The sequence below is a fragment of the Protopterus annectens genome, chromosome 9.part0 (genome assembly GCF_019279795.1).
Source record: "Protopterus annectens isolate FY-2018-M chromosome 9.part0, PAN1.0, whole genome shotgun sequence".
NCBI lineage: Eukaryota > Metazoa > Chordata > Ceratodontiformes > Protopteridae > Protopterus > Protopterus annectens.
The window spans coordinates 1923085770-1923105220 of record NC_056743.1 but is presented as its reverse complement, the minus strand read 5'-3'; the positions used below and the strand labels follow the sequence as shown (position 1 = coordinate 1923105220).

Genomic DNA, 19451 nt, shown 5'->3' with positions numbered 1-19451 from the left:
GAATAGAGTATTTTATGTTAATATTGTAGTGAATGAAAATTCTGCATGAAGATAAAAAGGAAACATTACTGCGTTTGCTTTTTTTGTTGCATTACTGGTTTTGTTCCTATATCAATGAGTTACGTTTGATAAAAAAATGTTAAAAAATGCAGACACCACGCTGCAACAAACAAAATGAAAGATTTTTCTGGGCTGTTTAAAAACAGTACCCATTTACTATAAAAGCAGAAAAGAAACCAGTTTTAGGTCACCTTTATTTCTCGACTCATCTTCATGCACTTCTAAACATACATAAAGCAGGTTCTAAGAGACAAAATTCCAGACCTTCCAATAAGCTGATAAAGAGCCAATACACTACATAATTTAGCTTGGCCCTGAAGTGGCTGCAGACACAAGTACATGTAGAAATGCCACAATAAAGAGCAAGTCTCAAACGTGAGCAAGATACAGGCCTTTTTTCTAACATACCCAGCACAAAACTGTGGCTTTTCCTTTTGCCAACAAGTCTGTTACCTGCAGCCCCTAGTATACACAACTGAGACTTGATTCATTGCATGCAAACCCAGACAGACAGAGGCCAATATCCACTCAATGCACCCTCTCCTTGGTATGTAGTAGTAAATTGTATCAAACTGTTCCAGGACTGGGGTCCTGCAGACATGCGCCAATTTGAAGAAAATCTTAAATTTCTAACCAAAGTGCTATGCACAACAGCAACACATTTAAACAAAGATACAGATTCTAGTGGCAGATAAACACCACCTGGCTTACCTACTCTGCCCATCCCCCTACCTTCCACTCAATCACACAGCCCACAGAATAAACTACTTTCTGTCTAATGCATTGTTAAATTCTCTCACTATGGTAGGCACTGCAACATCGTTATGAGGGCTTTTCCAGTCATCTACTACTATGCAAGAAAAAAAAAAAAAAAAAACACAAACATTCATATTCAACTTTTGTCTACTTGTTCCTTTAACTGTGCAGACTTGGGACTCCTGTGGATTTTAATGAATTAAATGCTTCCTACATCCACATTCTATTAATTTTAAGCAGAGTACGTGTACAGCCATGAAGAGACATCATGACACTTTACTGTATTCCTGTGAACTGCTTCAGTCCTGGAAACACTGCCTGCTTCCAGAACTGCATGATGCTGTCAGTTAAGTCTCCGGCAAACACAAACATATGCTACATATAGGATTTTTGTGGCACACACACATGCACACTTACATGCTTTTGGGTGTGTAGATTTATATGGTATGTAAATAGATTTGAAGAGCGTGTTTCCTCCTTGAATTGTAAACTCTGCAGAGTAGCTGTCTGCAGGGTCATTCTATTAGGTTTCTGCAATTCATGAGACAGACAGAAGTGTATACACATTATATGCTTACACTTCAAAATACATAAAACTCATTTGACTGAGAAATGTTTGAGAGTGCAAGTGAATGCACAAACGACTGTATACATAATTAGTACAGTGCGAATGACTAAGCGAAACATTTTTAGGTGTTATTGTTTTTAACTAGAGTCTTGCCGTGTAAGTTCTTCGGGCAGCATTTTTTTTCATTTTTACTTTATTTATTGTGCTTTGCTTAACCGAAAAGGTTATACCAGCTCAGGTTAGGGCTAGGCAAGGGGACAGATTTACTGTGGTGTACATTTTGTGCATGTGTTCCGGTCATTGTGTCTTGTGCAATGGTACTGTTAGAGAAAGGGTTTTCAGTAATGCAACGGGTTAAGGGCAAGGTTTGGGAGTGCACATGACTTAAGGTGGTACAGGGAATTAATGCTTTTTTTTGTTTCTAATACTATCCAACTAAAAACAAAAAGTATTATTATTCAGCGTTTTATAATTAAATATTAGTACTATTCAGTCTTTTTGGTCATCGGAGGTCCATTATTTTGTTTATTGGATGCTTCATGACATACATGTACATACACACAAATATCTATTAGCACATTTAATTTTCTGTAGTTTATGCCTATCCCACCCATGCCTACCTACATAGACGTGTGCACGGACACACAAAACAGCATTTTTTATGGCAAATACCTCTTATTTTGCCACTTTTGTACACTATCCATTTGCCTTTAAGTTATCCCAAGGTCTCTTTCAGTTTATGTTACTTCTTTCCCCAAAACTGTGCACTCCTTCCACAAGATGTATTAACCGGCATCAAATTTTATCTGCTGTCAGAAAGCTCACTCCTCAGATCTTAAAGTCCCTTTTCATCCCTTCGGGAACTTCTCTCAACCCCATTGTGAATCAATCATCCAAAGCAGACAACACAGAAAGCCTTTAAGGGAGGTAACATTTCTGCAGAAAGTACAACAAATTTTTACCAATACAAAATTAACTCCTAGTATATAAATATGCCACAAAGTACAAAATCATTTAACAGAAGGGTCACTGTGATCTTTTGGCTTGAGGTGGATAAAAACAAGGTCATCTCCTATTCATAACAAAATGTTGCACTGTTGCATTTTCCTGCCCATCCCCAAACTTAAATGGCTCCTACATTTAAAAACATCACATTCCATGTATGCAGATAAACCTTTTATCCTTCCCTTTTAATAAACGTATGCACACATCAAACTGCAGAGCCACGCAGTTTTGTAGCTTTCCTCTGAGCCACAGATTGTAACATTCTTCATTTAATGACCTTCGTTGTGATACAAACTTCCTGTCCACAATGCAGTTTTTCAGGTCGTTGCCATACTTATGCACACTGTTCACTTCTGTCCTAATATAATTAGCTTCAGCCTACTACTACTGCTCTTCAAAGGCTGCAACCTGAAAATTAACACTTACTTACCCAATGTCCTCGGAAAATTTAAAGTTAAAAAGAGAGGAGAAATGGGGAAGAAACGGAAGACATGCACACAAAACGAAAGTGCCACTCCAAGGATGGGCGTCACCATGACCATGCAATGAGAGGGTCAGAAAACCGCAATTGGCACAGTCTGTATGTGTAGTAACCAGTACTTAAAATAGGGGGCTAGACCTACACCAGCAGGAAAGGCACATAAAACAACAGAAGCAATACAGCACTAATATCACTGCAACTAGGGGCTAGACCTACACCAGCATGAAAGGCACATAAAACAGAATAAAGTCTTATTGAGGGACCCAACTAGATACAAGCAGCCCCAGTACAAAAACACATGTCTACTTTAGAGTCCAATATCTGGAAGACAACAGTACTGTTACGTGCTGCTGACATTACGTACTGACATACTCCACTGCTTTGCTGATGTCCATCTAGGGCCAAGAATAAATGACCATTGTCAGTGTGTTCTTAAAACAATGCATGTCACTCCAAACACTGCAACACAGGTGGAACAGTGTAACATCTCGCATCTCAAACCTGACAGCCCAGTCTAAGTGTCACAGGTGTTTCTGCAAAGGTCATTTCCAAGAAAGGAGGAAATAAAAGGCAATGCATTACAACCCCCTTTCTACTCCAAAGTGCTTAAACCCACAACACAATATCGCACTTGGCTCTCTTCCAGTCACCACTTCTCTTCCTGAATTCTTACAGCTTACAACGATCTGCATCAAGGAACATAACATGCTGTGTTACATAAATTACTCCCACTAACTGTGCAGAGTGTTTGCATCATGAACCCACCAAGCTGTATGTACTCCACCCTTGAAAGCATGCACAGCTTTTCCTCCATTATAAAATGCTAGAGCAACACATGCCAGTTGACAGTCACTTCCTAGGTTTATACTTTGTTCTTGCACATCTCTCTGCAATCCACCACAACAGACCACGTGTGCAAATGCTTTGATTCTAGTTACAGGGTCAAAATTTCCATAGCCCCCCAACTTCAGTATATAACAGGGGTAACAAGAGACTACACAGACAACAAATTAGGAGACGACAGCTGTAATGAGGATTTAATACTCAAACCAAGGCGTGGGACGCTAGAAACTCCTCCCAAAGGAACCCCCACAAACATACGTTACAAAGGAACTGTGTACAAAGCATTTGATTAAACTCTTAAGAAGCAAGACAGCTCTTTTGTGATATTACGTTCTAGTAACAATAGTTGTACACTCAAAACACCAGAGTACCCTAGTTAGGCAGCTCCAGTGTACCAAAAGCATCCCCAAACACATGACAGCATGGCCATTGGGGCTTTCCTTCCAACTTTGTGGTTCCAACCTGATGCACAAGTTTTGACTAGGAAATAGGCTTGTGGTATACACTGTGTATGGAACGTGGCTGCCATAATGATCCTGCAATGGTTTACAGTACACAGATCACACTAAAGCACACTCCGTTATATATGAATGAGGCATGGGCAGGGGGCATGCCCCAGATTACACAATTCACATATAGATTCCAACAGAAAGCACAGCAATATAAAGAAAAAATAGAGAGGGCAGAGTGCACCAGGAAAGGTATGCAATATGTCGTAAGCAGGCAGCAAAGTTAGAATGGATTGAAAAAGCATTCCACACACAGAAAATGCAACCAACCCAAATTTTCTTTATAAAATGACCACCATATTATTTAGCAAGTTTTTGTCAGGTTTATAAACGTACTTACATTTCCTGTCTATATCCAAGAAAAAAAAATACTATTTGCACATTAAAGCACTTTTACAATACTGGAGTTATTAGTTGACATTTGCAAATTCTGATCACAAACTGGATTTATTAAACAAGTTTTATAAATTTTGTTGACAACTGCTATAATCTCATTCTATTTATTTGTACTTTACTCACATCTAACTAAGCAAGTCTTTAAAACTGTTTACTTGACTATTCTACACTTACTGATTAAGCATGCAATACATTTGATCCAAATTTGACACTCCAATTTTTTTTTTTTTATGTATTTTACATAACATGTCAACACTTCTAAAGGGATAATGTAAAACTCCTGAATGGATGCATCTTCCAAAAATTCCTATTTGGAAAGTTATAAGATATATTTTTATTTTGAATAATTAGTAGGACTAGAGTCTACTCTCAGCACAAAACATTAACCATGTATGGTGTACAGCAGTAAGGTGATGAAAAGAGGTAGCCCAATTTGGCTGTGGCCCATGAAGTCAGTAGGCTGGTTGGGAGGGATGGTGGCGGTGAGCAGTCTCTTTAGATAACTTCACCAGGAGGCACTTTCACAACTCCTGCCTACATGTCTGCAATGCTATGGAGACCAGGAAGACATGTGCATGCCACACTACGTGCGTATATATCCAGCACTGGAGGAAGGGGTGCAAGCAGCTACACACGCTACACTCCTAAGCCCAATGAGTCCTAAAGGCAATTACAGTGGTACAGCTATTAGCAGGAGTAAAGCTTAATAAAACTAGATAAAGAAACTATTGATGCTAGCATTAAATTAAGGAGAAAACTGACGTAATTGGAAAGTGGTACCAATGCAAAATACTTATCCATTAAATACAATGAGCAGTGGTACCAATGAGAAGTAGTTATCCATTCTTGGGGAAATACAGCAGTCAATCATTCCTGAACTGCAGCATCTAGTTATCAGTCAACTAAACTGCAAAATATAAGGGGAAAAGAAAATGTTTTTTTTTTTAATACAAATCTCAATTGAAATTAATACAAATCTGCAATGCCTGGCTTTACTAAATTACTGGATACACCCTATATTGATAAATTACATTACAGTGACCATGAAACTGTGGCAAACCACTTTGCAGCTACGCCATCTTAAAAAAATTATTATCCCAGGAATAAACACGGGGATATTGCAGGGAGACTTATAGGTTCATAGGTTCATACTAGGCTATCTGCCCTAGGGCATTTAAAAGCCTAGCCAGAGTGTGTGTGGCTTTCACCACCCCTTAGGATGAGAATACTATACCCATTAGTTTGCTGTGCCTCTGTCCAGCAGTGATACAGAGATGATTCCCGGGGTACACCTACGATCTCCCATCCACTCGTCAAGATTTCTCTTGAACAGAGTCAGTGAGGGGCTCTGCCTCACATGGACTGGGATTCTGTTCCATAGTGTAGGGAGTCTCTGGGTGATGAATCTGTCCCTCCAGCACGTCTTATTTATATCCATGTTGAGGTTTAAGTCTCTTGCTCTCGTGGCTCTGGTGGATTTGGATTTTTTGAGGTGGAGCATGTCCATTAATTCCGGGTTGGACATGGCCTTGTATGTCAGGCACAGATCACCTCTGAGCAGACGGTATGCGACTGAATAGAGCTGGAGTTTCTTCAGTCGGGCATCGTATGACTGATGTTTGAGCCCCTTTATCCTTTTGGTGAGGAACTTTTGGGGTCTTTCCAACTGCTGCAGGTGTCGGGTAAGGTACATTCCGAATGGGGCGTTGTACTCAATCATTGGTCTGATAAGTGAAGAGTACAGGGGTACAATGACCTCTCCTGATCTGGATGTGAATCCCTTCATGATCAGGTGGGCAATGTAGAAGGTCTTCCTAACCACTTTGGCAATCTGAGTGTCAAAAGAGAGGTTACTGTCAACTTGGGTCCCCAGGTCCCTGATAACTTCTTCCGTGTTTACTGGATTACCACCTATGTGGTAATTAGGGGTTACCTTGTTTTTCCCAAAGGGTACGACTATACATTTTTTGGCATTTAGCTTAAGGCCATGGCTCTGGCACCAGTTATCCATTTCTATGAGACCTTTCTGGAGGATGTCTGTGTCTGATGGAGTGTCAATTATGGTGCCCAGTTTGCAGTCATCTGCAAATTCTGTCAGCCACAATCCCCCTATGTTTGCCTGCACTTCAGAAAAATAAATGCCGAACAAGAGGGGGCCCAGGACTGAGCCCTGTGGGACACCGCTTGTGACCGGCTTAGAGTCTGACATGGCACCAGCAACTCTAACCCTGTGTGTTCTGTCCTTGAGCCAGTTTGCAACCCATCATGTGACATATGGGTTTACATCTAAGCTGGTGAGCTTTTCTATGATGCCCGAGTGGGGTATTGTGTCGAACGCTTTTGCTAGGTCAAGGTAGGCTGTGTGAACTGCCTTACCCTCAAAGGCCTTGGTGACTGTTTTCGAAAAAGTCGACCAAGCTCAAGAGGCAGGATCTGCCCTTGACAAAGCCAAATTGGGTAGGATCCAGTGTCTGCAGGTCCCCAATGTCTTTATTTATGAGTTCCATTATGATCCTCTTCATAGCTTTGCAGACAAGGCTCATCAAGCTTATGGGGCGGGAATTTCCAGGGTCTGTAGAAGCACCGCCTTTGTGGAGTGGGACCACAGCTGCTGTACGCCATTTTTTGGGTACGTATCCTGTAGTAAGGCTAAGATTAAACAGCAGCCTTATGTATGGGTTTAGTTCCTCATTGAGTTTGTGTAGCACACAGCCGGGGACACCGTCCGGTCCCATTGATGCTGTGTTTTTTGCTTTAGAGAGAGCAGCTCTCACCTGGGCATCTGAGATGTTTGGGAGGCTAGACTCTGGTGGGATAGATATTTCTCCTTTTGGGGGGGAGGGAGGGGAGAAATTTGCACTGAACCTGTCTGCCAGTATGTTGGCAATGTCTGTGGGTTCAGTGATTTTTTTATCATTTTGGACTAATTCTGAGCATATCTGGGAGTTTCTACCCAGGTTTCTAACATAGCTAAAGAAGGCTTTATGATTGTCTTTTGTGTCATTAGCGATTTTTCTCTCAAAGTTGGCCTTGGATGATTTTATGAGTGATCGTATTTTTTTGCTAGTATTGATCAGAGATGCCTTCCCATTTAGGGATTTTGCTCTGTCATGTAGTAGCTTTCTCCTCTTGTTGTAGAGTTTGTTTATGGCTGGAGTCCACCAGACCGGGCGCCTGCCTTTGGTGGAAAGGGTCTTGATTTTATTACGGATTGCTTGATCCATACATTCCTGGAGGTGCTCGTAGAAGGCATTTGTAAGGGTTTCAGCAGCGTGGGTTGTTGTTTCCACTGGCTTGGGGGCCTTGAAGGATACCACTCCAGTCTTAAGAAGTGTGAAGTTTGCTTTTGAGAAGTTCTTCACTGTGGTCTTTTTTGCTGGGGGTGGGGGCGGGATGTGGATCTCCAGTGAGATCAATTTATGGTCTGATCTCACCAATGAGGGATATACTTCCGGTGTGGAGCATTTTGTCCCCATGTTTGTGATGATCAGGTCTAGTATATTTTCTCCTCTTGTGGGAATGGTGACTAGTTGTTCCATAGCATTTGAGTTTATGAACTCAAGGAACCTTTGGGCTAGGGTGTTGGGGCTTGAGTAATGTTCCCAGTCTATGTTTGGGTAGTTGAAGTCACCCAATATGATGGTGTTTGGAGAGACATTCATACTCTCCAGTGTCTTCAGGAAGGATGTGTGGGTTTCCTGAGTTTGAGAAGGTGGTCTGTAGCATGTTACACACTGTAGGGCAGTTTTACCTACGGTTAATTGCACCTGGATGGTCTCCGATGCTTCGTGCGTTGCCACTAACCTGGAGGTGTGGGTATCCTTTATGAATATGGATACTCCCCCTCCTTTTGTGGTTCGGTCCGGATTTTGGGGCCGGAACACATGATATGAGGTATAACCTGATAGTGCTGGGGTGCTCTCAGGAGCCTTGAACCAGGTTTCAGTCACAGCACAGACATCGATGTTCTCTATACTGAGGAGGGCTTCGAGGGCGTGCATCTTGAGGTTTAGACTTCTGGCATTGAGCAGTATTACCCTTAGTTTTTCTCCATTTTTGTTTTCTAGGGCGGTAGGTTTATCATTTGAGCCTGGCCTAAAAAAGGCACTATGGGGGTGGCAAGAGTCTTTGCCAATATCCGGAAGCCCAGGGGTGACAGGTGCAAGCCGTCCCTTGCGAAGCAGCATGGCTTGTCAAGCATGTCATCCCAGGCAGACAGACATTGGATCCCCAATAACACCAGTAATTAAGCCAATTATTAAAGCTGATCATTTTGTCTCTGTATTGTGGCATCATTCTTGGTGAGGGTAGGATACTGCTCAGGGTCAGGGTCATATCGGCCTGGGCTACATAATCTGAGAGCTCCTCTATGTCTCTTTTCATGTAGTCCAGGGAGGTACGTCTCAGGTCGTTCACACCGGCATGGACAATAACTGAGTCATACTTGTACTTGCTGTGGAGTGACCCGAGTGCTTGTGTTGTGGCGGATTCTAGCGCCTGACAGGCAGCTTACTGTGATCTTTTCCTTGTTCAGTCTGGTGAGTGGGACGTCAGGGTGTCTGACTATGGAGTCACCTATAACAAGTGTGTCTGGCATTGTGTTTGGCCTTAAGGGCTGTGACTGTTTAGTACACTGACTTTGAGAACTATGTGTTGCATGTCTTAAGGTGGCAGTTGCTTGGGTGTCTGGCTTTGGAGGCCTCTGTAGATTTTTGATCAGTGCCTCTGAGTATGTCTTTGTGTGTTTATGTGTTTGTTTTGCAGTTGTGATAGTTCTATGTGAAACTGGGTTTGTGGTGTGCGTGGTTTCCTTCTCCTCCTGTCTGGTCTTGCCAGTCCTGAGTTGAGAGAGCTCAGCCTCCAGTTTGGCTATATAGTTGCATCTCTCACATGTATTTGTGTTTTGTGGGAGAAGGAGTGGGATGTCTGTGTACATGAGGCAATTGTAACATTGCCTCAAGATGCCCAGATTCACCAGCTGAACAGGAGAGGACGCTAGCAACTGACCCTTCGACATGCTAGAAAAAGTGAAAACGTTTGCTGTGTAACTGAGTCAGAAGGGACCTATAGGGAAATGGGCACTCAAGGGGATTCTAGGCTAATGTAGTACTTTGTTTAGTATACAAGTACTTTACCTATATAAAAATGCTTTAGGAGCAAGTGCTGAGCTTTTGAGATAGAGAATAGACTGTTTAGATTGCAAGTAGAGAAGTTCTAAGGGAAAAATTGAAGAGCAGACTTTACGTAGAGAAGTTCTAAGGGAAAAATTGAAGAGCAGACTTTACGGAGCCAGAAATAGTTTAACCTTCTTCAACCGGCGCTGCCCGATGTTGCTCTATGGGCAACTCCGCGCTAAATCACGCAAAAGCGTGCTAAAGCGGGCTTTATAGCAGGGGGTTGAAAAGAGCTAGGAATTGACCCAAAATGGCCAATAGACTACAAGTTTCTGACTGGAACCACTGCTCTAGGAACAAATAGGCTGCTCAGTGCTCCCCACTCCCACTGGTGAACAAAGAAGTTTCCCTTTATCCAAATAAGGATATGGAATAGCACAGGAACCAAGCCAAAGCCCAGAGATCAGCAACCACTGCTCTTTTGTCTTGTCCTTAAATTAGGTCGTGGATACAATTTGGCTCCCTAAAACTAAGTGTAAAGGCTTATCTTTTTGTGGATGATTTAAAACTGCATAGTTTATCAGATGTGGAACTGAAAACACAACTACAAATTGTCAAAACTTTCTCAGATGATACAAGACTGTAATCTTGTCTTGATAGAGGTGCAAAACAACCCTTAAAGCACGAAGGTTGCAGCACCAAGAAAATATCAGTTGGGGCAGGTACAGGATATAAAAGAACTTGAGCAAGGAGGAGTGTTTGAGAATCAATGCAGGATCAACAATAAAGCATACACAAATATGAATAAATCTTAGAAGACTAAAATTATTACCGAAAACAGCTCTTACATCTAGGAATAAAGTTCAAGCTATAAACCAATTTGCTCTTCCTGTTCTAACTTAGTTTTCAGCTGATTGACTGGTTCCAAATGTACTGGATCAATTGGACAGGGAAAAAAAAAAAAAAAAAACGCTTCATACTTGTTGCATAATTTATGAAAATCAGTGTATTTCATATAATACCTGTTCTAAAGGAAGAATGGGCCTTCTCAAAACTGATCACATGTACAGATCTGCAGTCATACAACTGCATACATATTTGCTGCCCTTATAAGATCCAAGCATAAAGAAAGTTTTAAAACACTAGAACAAGTCTAGTATGATTTTCCTGCTTAATTTAGCAGAAATATACCTATGTCAAACAGTAATGGAAATTAAACAAGAAGCAGATAAAAAAAAATCAGTCAGCAACTGAATATGCCAAAAAAACCTCCAGGAAAGATAGAAGGTGAAGGAACAGTTGCAAGTACAGAAAACACAGAACCACTTCATGTCTATCAGGATTTAATGCAAGAATGGTTAAGGAGTGGTGAATCTAAACCAAAACAAGAAAAGTTACAACTGGCAGCCCATGGTAATGGATTATGTGCATGCTGACTTACAAAGTCCATCCAACATGCCAGAGAAAGAGAAAATTTATTTATGTATGCTTTTTAAACAGCGCACATCTTGAAGGCCTATGTACTGGAAGGCATAATAATGTAGCGAGACTGTTGCTTAGGGGATAGTCCAAACATATTACTGAAGCTGAGAAGAACTGGAAACATAAGCCACAAACAATTATAGAAAATGAAGTTTACATCACATGGGATCACCCATTACCAATAGTTAATGGAACAGATATGGAAAAAATACATAGTAGTCCATGAAACCGCTACACCCAATGATTACACTGTTATGTACCGAGAGACAAAATCATAAAATACCAGAATTTGCTGTCAGAAACGAGAGCAACGTGGAAGGAGGATACACAGAAAGTTCCAATATGCTAGCAGGAGCAATGAGTATCATAAAAAATAATTTAACTTGCAGTCGCATTTAAATGTTACCGATACACGTAACTCGGCATGAATTGCAGGAGCCAATTCTGGGCACACTGCGAGTACTACCAAGAGCACTTTTGGCTAACATCAAAGATGGAAACAATACTCATTAACTTTAATCAAACTTAGAATGGGGTCTATTCCCGTCCTATAACAAGAAGGCTTGGAAAAATTAAGAGAGAGAGAACACTGCTCTCAAATGTCCCCGACTTGATTCATGTCTTACTCCGTTCCTTGTAAAACGGTTGTCTCGTAAATCACTTAGTCGGTAACGCTAACATTAGAGTTGCATACATATTACTTCAGAAAATGCAACGTGATGCAATGCCACTGTTCTTTTAATACATAAGAATTATCAAATTTGACATATGTCCCCCATTAGTTTTGGCTTTGTCCCTGGAAAATGGAAGTAACAGTTCTGAAGAAAAGACGTCAGATTTTAAGCAACACCTGGTGAAGATCAGAAACAAACAAGGATCTACGAACAAATCACATCGACATCATTGTCAATCACGGGGAACAGTACAAACGTACATTTGTTTCTGCATCTCCTTACATCACATCAACGGTGGCATAACGAACAGACACGGGGCAATTTACGTTTCCTTTGAATTCTAAATGAACATACTCCTTTGAAAGTCCGTGCGCACTCTTCTGCACACTCAGTACGATACACCCCCCTCCCCAATGCAATATTCGGCATGGTACCAAATACTGCAAAATACTTTACATGAAGAAAAGCGCGAAAAGAAGAAAGCACAGCAAGAATGTGCGCTGCGACTGTAAGAGTGGGCAACTTTTTTCTGCAAATGTATTTGACCATTGACCATACAACTGCAGATTAATAAGTCTGTTGATTTCAACTAAAAGCCGAAAGACACAACAACACTTTACAGATGAAAGCAAAACAAATCATTTAAAATGGACACACTAGACACACAAATTCACAATGATCCTACCTGTGTGTTATTACAGCATACAGAGTAGCTAGTGCTGTACAAGATAATACCTCTTTAATTTACCACCACGCAAACTCGGTTCCACCGTTCAGCCGAAAGTCTACAGATGAACCATGTGCGTACACAACAGATATTGACACCAAAGGCCACTCCCCTTCTTCCCTTACCGCCCTGCGGTACACTATCCTCCCAGAGAAAGGGAGGGGAGACAGACTGGCACCAAAAGCTGAGAATAATTGTACTTCCGGTTGATGACATCTATTTCCGGGTTAGGCGATAATGCGTGTGATTGTGATGAGGGTATTCATCGCCTGCCACGTTTATTTGTGTTGATTTATTGAATTGTAGCGTTTGGTGACGGTATGGCGAGAAGGTTAATGCCGATGTTTTAGACGTACACACTTTCAGTTTTTCCTTTTAAAATCGCGCCTTTTTATGTTTGCGGTATATTCATTAGGTTGTGCCCTATGTTGGGAATTATAACTGGAACGTTTTCCCGCTTCCTTGGTCACATTTTTACACAGTGATATGCTTCCACGGTTTTCACTATTTCCCCCAGTCTTGGAAATATGTTTCAGATTTATACGCACACACACATGATCCAAAGTAGATTCAATACAATCATCTATGTCATTCAAGCATACCTCTTAACTTTTTCCTTCGGATTTACCGAGAAAGCAAACAATAATTGGGGAAAACACATGTTCCTATCATCTTAGAACTTATCTAAATAATTTCCAGTTTTACGATTGAACAAAAGTTTGAGAACAAGTTGCTGCATCCTTCCAAAATCATTTGAGACTTAAGAGGCATGTGTCCAAGCAACCGTGGACAGACCTCAGTGGTTTTAATAGAACACCTGGAACATTTCTGAAAATGCAGAGAATTCCATTTATTTGCTGTATGAATGTAAAGAGTAACAGTTTTATAACTGGAACAAAAAAAGTGTCATATCCTCTTACAACTAAAAAGAGCGATTTTGTTGCGCAAGAATGCTGGACAAATATGGAACAATGGGGTGGGCGGAGCCAGAGAGGACAGAAAACAATTTTAAATATTACACTCTCGCTTAGAAAAGGTTACCAGAATAAATAGGTTTTGCAGGGCATACCTCAACTGTACATATTTTCGCAGAATGTCCACGTTTTTGGTCTGTTCCTCATAAAAATCTGTGTTTTTCTGACAAACTACTGGGTTGATCTGAGGATTGAAGTCACTAAATAATGACATGTAATTGAGTTAAATATTTCAAATTCTTCAGAAAAAAATGTATGTTAAAACAAGTCCTGTCACTCTAGCAACTTTCTAAGCTTATAAGAGTAATATTTAAAAGAAGTCCCTATTTTGGGGCCTTTGTTTCCCCCCATTTTGTCAGTCTTTGTCCAGATTTCTTACACTGAGAGGTTGAAAGGTATGTTTTGCACAAACATTTTTTTCCCTCTATAAAAAGAAAGATGAAACTTTACTGTCTGGTATTTACTGTAATCCTCAGTAAAGTGCGGAAAATGAAAAAAATTATGAGGAACAGGGCAACAAAAGCTAAGAAAATTCAGGGACGTTCTGCAAAATCGAGGGCAGTTAAGAGGCGTGGGTATAGATGTGTGTAACTGTACCCACATCTATCCGAGGTTATTGCAACATTTGATTTTGTATTAAGGAATTAATGACTTGTTCCCTTCATTCATGGTATCATTTTGTGTGCGTATGTTTACATAAAGCTCTTTTGCTTGTATGTACAAAAGTCACCTTTTTGAAAGTTGTAATAGATGATAATCCTTTTCAACTGCCTTTTACTTTTGGTTAGAATGTTTCCCCATCCTCCTAAGATTAGAAACGTTCGTGATAAAAAGGTGGCAGGTTGCAATCATTAAATACTCAGACTATGCCCTTCATAAAATTAAAAGTTTGTCAGAAAGTGTCTCTATGGGGGAGGAGGTTATAAGATCATTCTAGTTATAGGAAGAGAACAAATGATTTTGTTTCCAATAACTGTTATAGTATTTAAGTGTCCACAATTTGAAATCCTTTTCTTAATTATATTGCTTCCTCCTTACTCCTGGAAGTAAACTATTCACACTGAGATCTATTTATGCTGGTAGGTCTGAAATATAGAATAAGTCCAACAGGAGAAGGTTATAGCAGGAAAATGTGGAATAAAGTGCTTTGGGTTGTAATTTTGATCTCTGTACCAAGATGGGTTTCATTTACAAGTCTGATCGTGTCCTGCTTATATCTGGCATCAAATCACTACATGTTACACCAGAACTGAGACTAAATAAACAAGAGCAACAAAAAAGTAAAGGCACTGCTGTCTTCTGAACTCCATATCAGCATCTGCTCTTGAATACACTGTTACAGAAGTATACTACAAATTTAAAATTTGAATTGTTGTCTGGTGACAGTGGATATTGAGCACATCAGCCCCTTGGATGCAAAACCCCGCCCAAACCTGTCCAGTCCTGCCTCCAGTGCAGTCTGTTCAAGCATGCGTGTTTCACTACCGAGCGGCATTCTTAAACTGCAATATGCAAAAAAGTAAATTGCAATGTGTCAAGAAGTGAGCACTACATCAACTTTTGGTAAAATTAGTACATTGTTAGTACGAATACTACATTACAGTATTAAACTGTACATAACGATGGTGGCACACCAATGAAGTAGTGAAATGAGCAGCAGGTACATAAACACAGTTTCTTCCGTACCTCTCAACCGCTTATCGTAAGAAATCTGTACAAAGCCAATGGAAGAAACTATTTATGCCTAACTTTTGAAATACAATTGCTTGTTAGCTACACTTTTTACTGATACCTAGATTAGAAGAATAATGTATATGTCCTGGCATTCTTGGGTGTGTTCATAGATAAAAATAAGTCATAGCAATACTAGTTTTGTACTTACTTCAGCAAAGCAAATAGCAATACATTATGCAATACTGGTACATTCAAAATTATAGAACTGTGTTCCCTATGGGGTATGTACTTGGATGTTAATTTTGTTTTATAATGTATTTTGTGAATAACTAAAATAATGTTGAAGGTAATGTAGAAACTTTGTAGAATTTATAATAAATGTTAATGTACGCACTCGACCAACACAACACTAATCACGAGACACATCACTCTCCTAAACAGTGTGCCAGTCAACCAAAGCCCCTAAGGCAAAACAGCATGCCCGACACACTAGTCATTGGTGACTCGATAGTGAGGCACACTGATGTCCCACTCACTAGGTTGAATATGGAGAAAGTAACAGTCAGCTGCCTGTCAGGTGCCAGGATCCGCCACATAACGCACGCACACAGGTCCCTCAATAACAGGTACAAATATGACTCTCTCATTGTACATGTGGATGTGAATGACCTGACACGTACCACCCTGGGCTACATAAAAAGAGACATGGAGGAGCTCACGGATTATGTAGCCCAGGAGGGTATGACCCTAGCCCTGAGCAGCATCCTACCATCACCCAGAATGATACCACAGTGCAAGCAGGAAATTATTGATTTCAACAATTGGCTAGGTTTCTGGTGTCATTCTAAGGGGATCCAGTATCTGTCTACCTGAGATGACATGAGTGGCAGACCTCGATGCTTTGCCAGAGATGGCCTGCATCTCTCACCCCTGGGCTTCCGGATAATGGCCAAGGCTCTTGCTACTCCTATAGTGCCTTTTTTAGGTGGTGTTCCAAAGACCAAATTACCACCGTAACAGCTACAAACAAATGCAATCTGAGGGTCATGCTGCACAGCGCTAGAAGTCTAAATCTCAAAATGCACTTGCTCAAAGCACTCTTAAAATGGAGAACATCGACATTTGTGTTGTAACAGAGACCTGGTTCAAGGCAGCAGAAAGCACCCCTGCACTATCAAGCTATAACCCATTCCTCACTTTCCGGCCCCAGAACTTGGACCGAAGCTCCAAAGGCAGTGATGTTTCCATATTCATAAAAGATGCTCACATCTCCAGACTGGTAGACCAACATAACGCATCAGAGATACTTCAGGTGCAGCTAACATTGGGTAAGACAGTGATTCAGGTTGTAGCCTGCTATAGGTCCCCAACCATGTCCCAAGACTCGCACTTCACGTTCCTAAGCACCCTGGAGAATATTAGCGTCCAACCTAACACTGTCTTACTAGGCAACTTCAACTACCCCTCCATTAACTGGCTAAACTCATGTACCAATACACTTGCCCAACGTTTCCTGGAGTTCATTAATTCCAATGCCCTAGACTAGCTCGTTCTTACCCCAACTAGAGGTAGCAACATCCTTGACCTGGTCATTACTAACATGGGCGGCCGTTGCTCTACACCAATAGTCAGCTCCTCGCTGGTTAGGGGTTAGATCTGACCACAAACTAATCACCTTGGAAATCCACATCCCTCTCCCCCGCAAAGGTAACCACCATGAAAAAACTTCTCCAAAAACTAACTTTGGGCTCTTAAAAACGGGTGGCTAACTTCACGGCACCCATGCAAATGGAGAATAGTTGTGTGACCGCAGAATCATACACCAATGCACTGTACGAACACGTACACAAATGCATTGATCTCACCGTACCCAATAGAACCAAGTTGCTGTCCTCCAAAAAAAAGAAAGCCAATCTGGTGGTCCCCTACCATAAACAAACACTACAACAGGAGGAGGAAACTGATGCGGAATAAGGTGAAGTCCCAAGACTGGAAAAATTTCCGTATCAGCCTCAACAAAAAGTTGAGATCCCTCATCAAATCATCTAAAGATAGCTATGAAAACAGAATTGCAGCAGATAGTAAAGACAAACACAAGGCCTTCTATGGTTATATAAAGAATCTCCATGGCAATACCCAGATTTGCTCTGAGCTACTGCACAATGGTACCTCCTATACAGAGCCAACAGCTATTGCCAGTATACTGGCCGACAGATTCAGTGCCAACTTTACCTTTTTCTCCCTTCCCCAAAAGACCAATCACAATACCAGTAGATTGCCAGGCACCCAATATTATTGCTGCAGAGGTTAAAACAGCACTGTTCAAGGCCAAGAATACAGCTTCTATGGGACCTGACAATATCCCTGGTTGTGTTCTACATGAAATACAAAGTAAAGTGGCACCTCACCTGTGTGCTCTGTTCAGTCACAGTCTTGCCTCAGGCTTTGTCCCTACTGAATGGCGCACTGCTACAGTCATCCCTCTCCACAAAGGAGGAGCGACTACAGACCCTGGGAACTATCGTCCCATTAGCCTGACGAGTCTGATATACAATGCTATGGAATGCATCATCATGGAACTAATAAACAATGATATAGGGAATCTCCAGACTCTGGATCCCACACAGTTTGGTTTTGTGAAGGGTAGATTATGCCTGCTCAACTTGGTTGACTTCTTTGAGTCAGTCACCAGAGCTGTGGATGAAGGCAAGGTGGATCATACAGCCTACCTTGATCTGGCCAAGGCTTTTGATACCATTCCCCACTCAGGAATCAGAAAAACTCACTAAGCTTGGCATCAACCCCTATATCACTAGGTGGGTTGGAAATTGCTTCACAGATAGAACCCACAGTGTGAAAGTAGCTGACTCCAAGTCAGACTGCTGACTAGTCACAAGTGGAGTTCCACAGGGTTCAGTCCTGGGTCCTCTCCTGTTTGGTATCTACTTCTCTGAAGTCCATGACAACATGAAGGGACTCTGGCTGACAAAGTTCGCAGACGATTGCAAGTTGGGAGCTATTATTAACTCCCCAAGTGATGTTGACATCCTACAGAATGGCCTCACTGAGACCAATGACTGGTGTCAGAACCATGGCCTAAGCTCAATGCCAAAAAATGTGTCGTCATCCCCTTTGGAAAAACCGGGTTCCTGTGAATTACCACATTGATGGTAGTCCACTGAACACAGAAGGCTTTATAAGAGATCTGGGAACACAGGCTGACGGCAACCTCTCTTTTGACCACCACGTTGCCACTGTGGTCAGAAAGTCCTATGTGGCACATCTCATTACTAAGGGTTTTGCATCCAGGAAGAAAGAGGTCATTGTCTCCCTCTATGCTTCCCTCATTAGGCCAATCATTGAGTACAATGCCGTATTTGTCATGTACCTCACTAGACACCTGCAACAACTGGAAAAACCACAAAAGTACGTGACAAAGAGGATCCTAGGCCTTAAACACTTGTCCTATATGGACAGACAAAAAACTCTAGCTATTCTCTCTCTCTCTATCGACTAGTTAGAGGCGATCTCTGCTTGACTTACAAAGCCATGTCTGACCCAGCTCTGTTAGAAATGCTACATCTAAAGAAATCCCAATCCCTCTGCACCACACACTCCAGAGACCTCAACCTCATTACCACAATTAACAGAATGTGCTGGAGGGACAGGTTCATAAGCCAGAGACTGCCCATGCTCTGGAATAGACTTCCCATACATGTCAAGCAGAGCACCTCACAGACCATCTTCAAGAGAAATCTTGATGAGTGGATGGGAAACAGAAAATTCATCCCGGGGATAACCCCAGTGGCTCTACTCGACAGAGGCACTGGGAACTAAGGTCGGGTGGCACTATGCCAGGGTAATCCTACGGCTAGGCTTGTAAAGGCCAGAGGGCCATTAGCCTAGTACACACCAATGAACCTATAAACCTATGATTAAATTAGGAATGTGTTTTTAGGTTGAAGGATTTAATGTATAACTGAATATTTAGTTGTTAATGGGTTTACTGGGTTTGTATAAATGTGCTTGTCTTGTGGGGGTAAAGTATTCCTTGAAGGCGAACTGCTGAGGTACCAGAATCCTGAAATAAAGTGAAGTGACTTTGCTTGGCAATTTTGCTGCAGGTTTTGTTTTTCTGAGAGTGTTTTTTCCATTGTTAGGTTTAGTGGACGGAGTGTGCACCAGCAG

The 19451-nt window shown here is 41.4% G+C and overlaps 1 protein-coding gene across 1 annotated transcript in view; it reads right to left on the bottom strand.

Annotated features, from left to right (window-relative positions):
• Nucleotides 1-12796, bottom strand: part of DHPS (deoxyhypusine synthase) — a gene marked incomplete in the record, with an annotated part of 571286 nt that extends 558490 nt beyond the window's left edge. Inside the window, 1 exon segment of the mRNA XM_044084725.1 lies at nt 12574-12796.
• Nucleotides 12797-19451: the final 6655 nt, after the last annotated feature.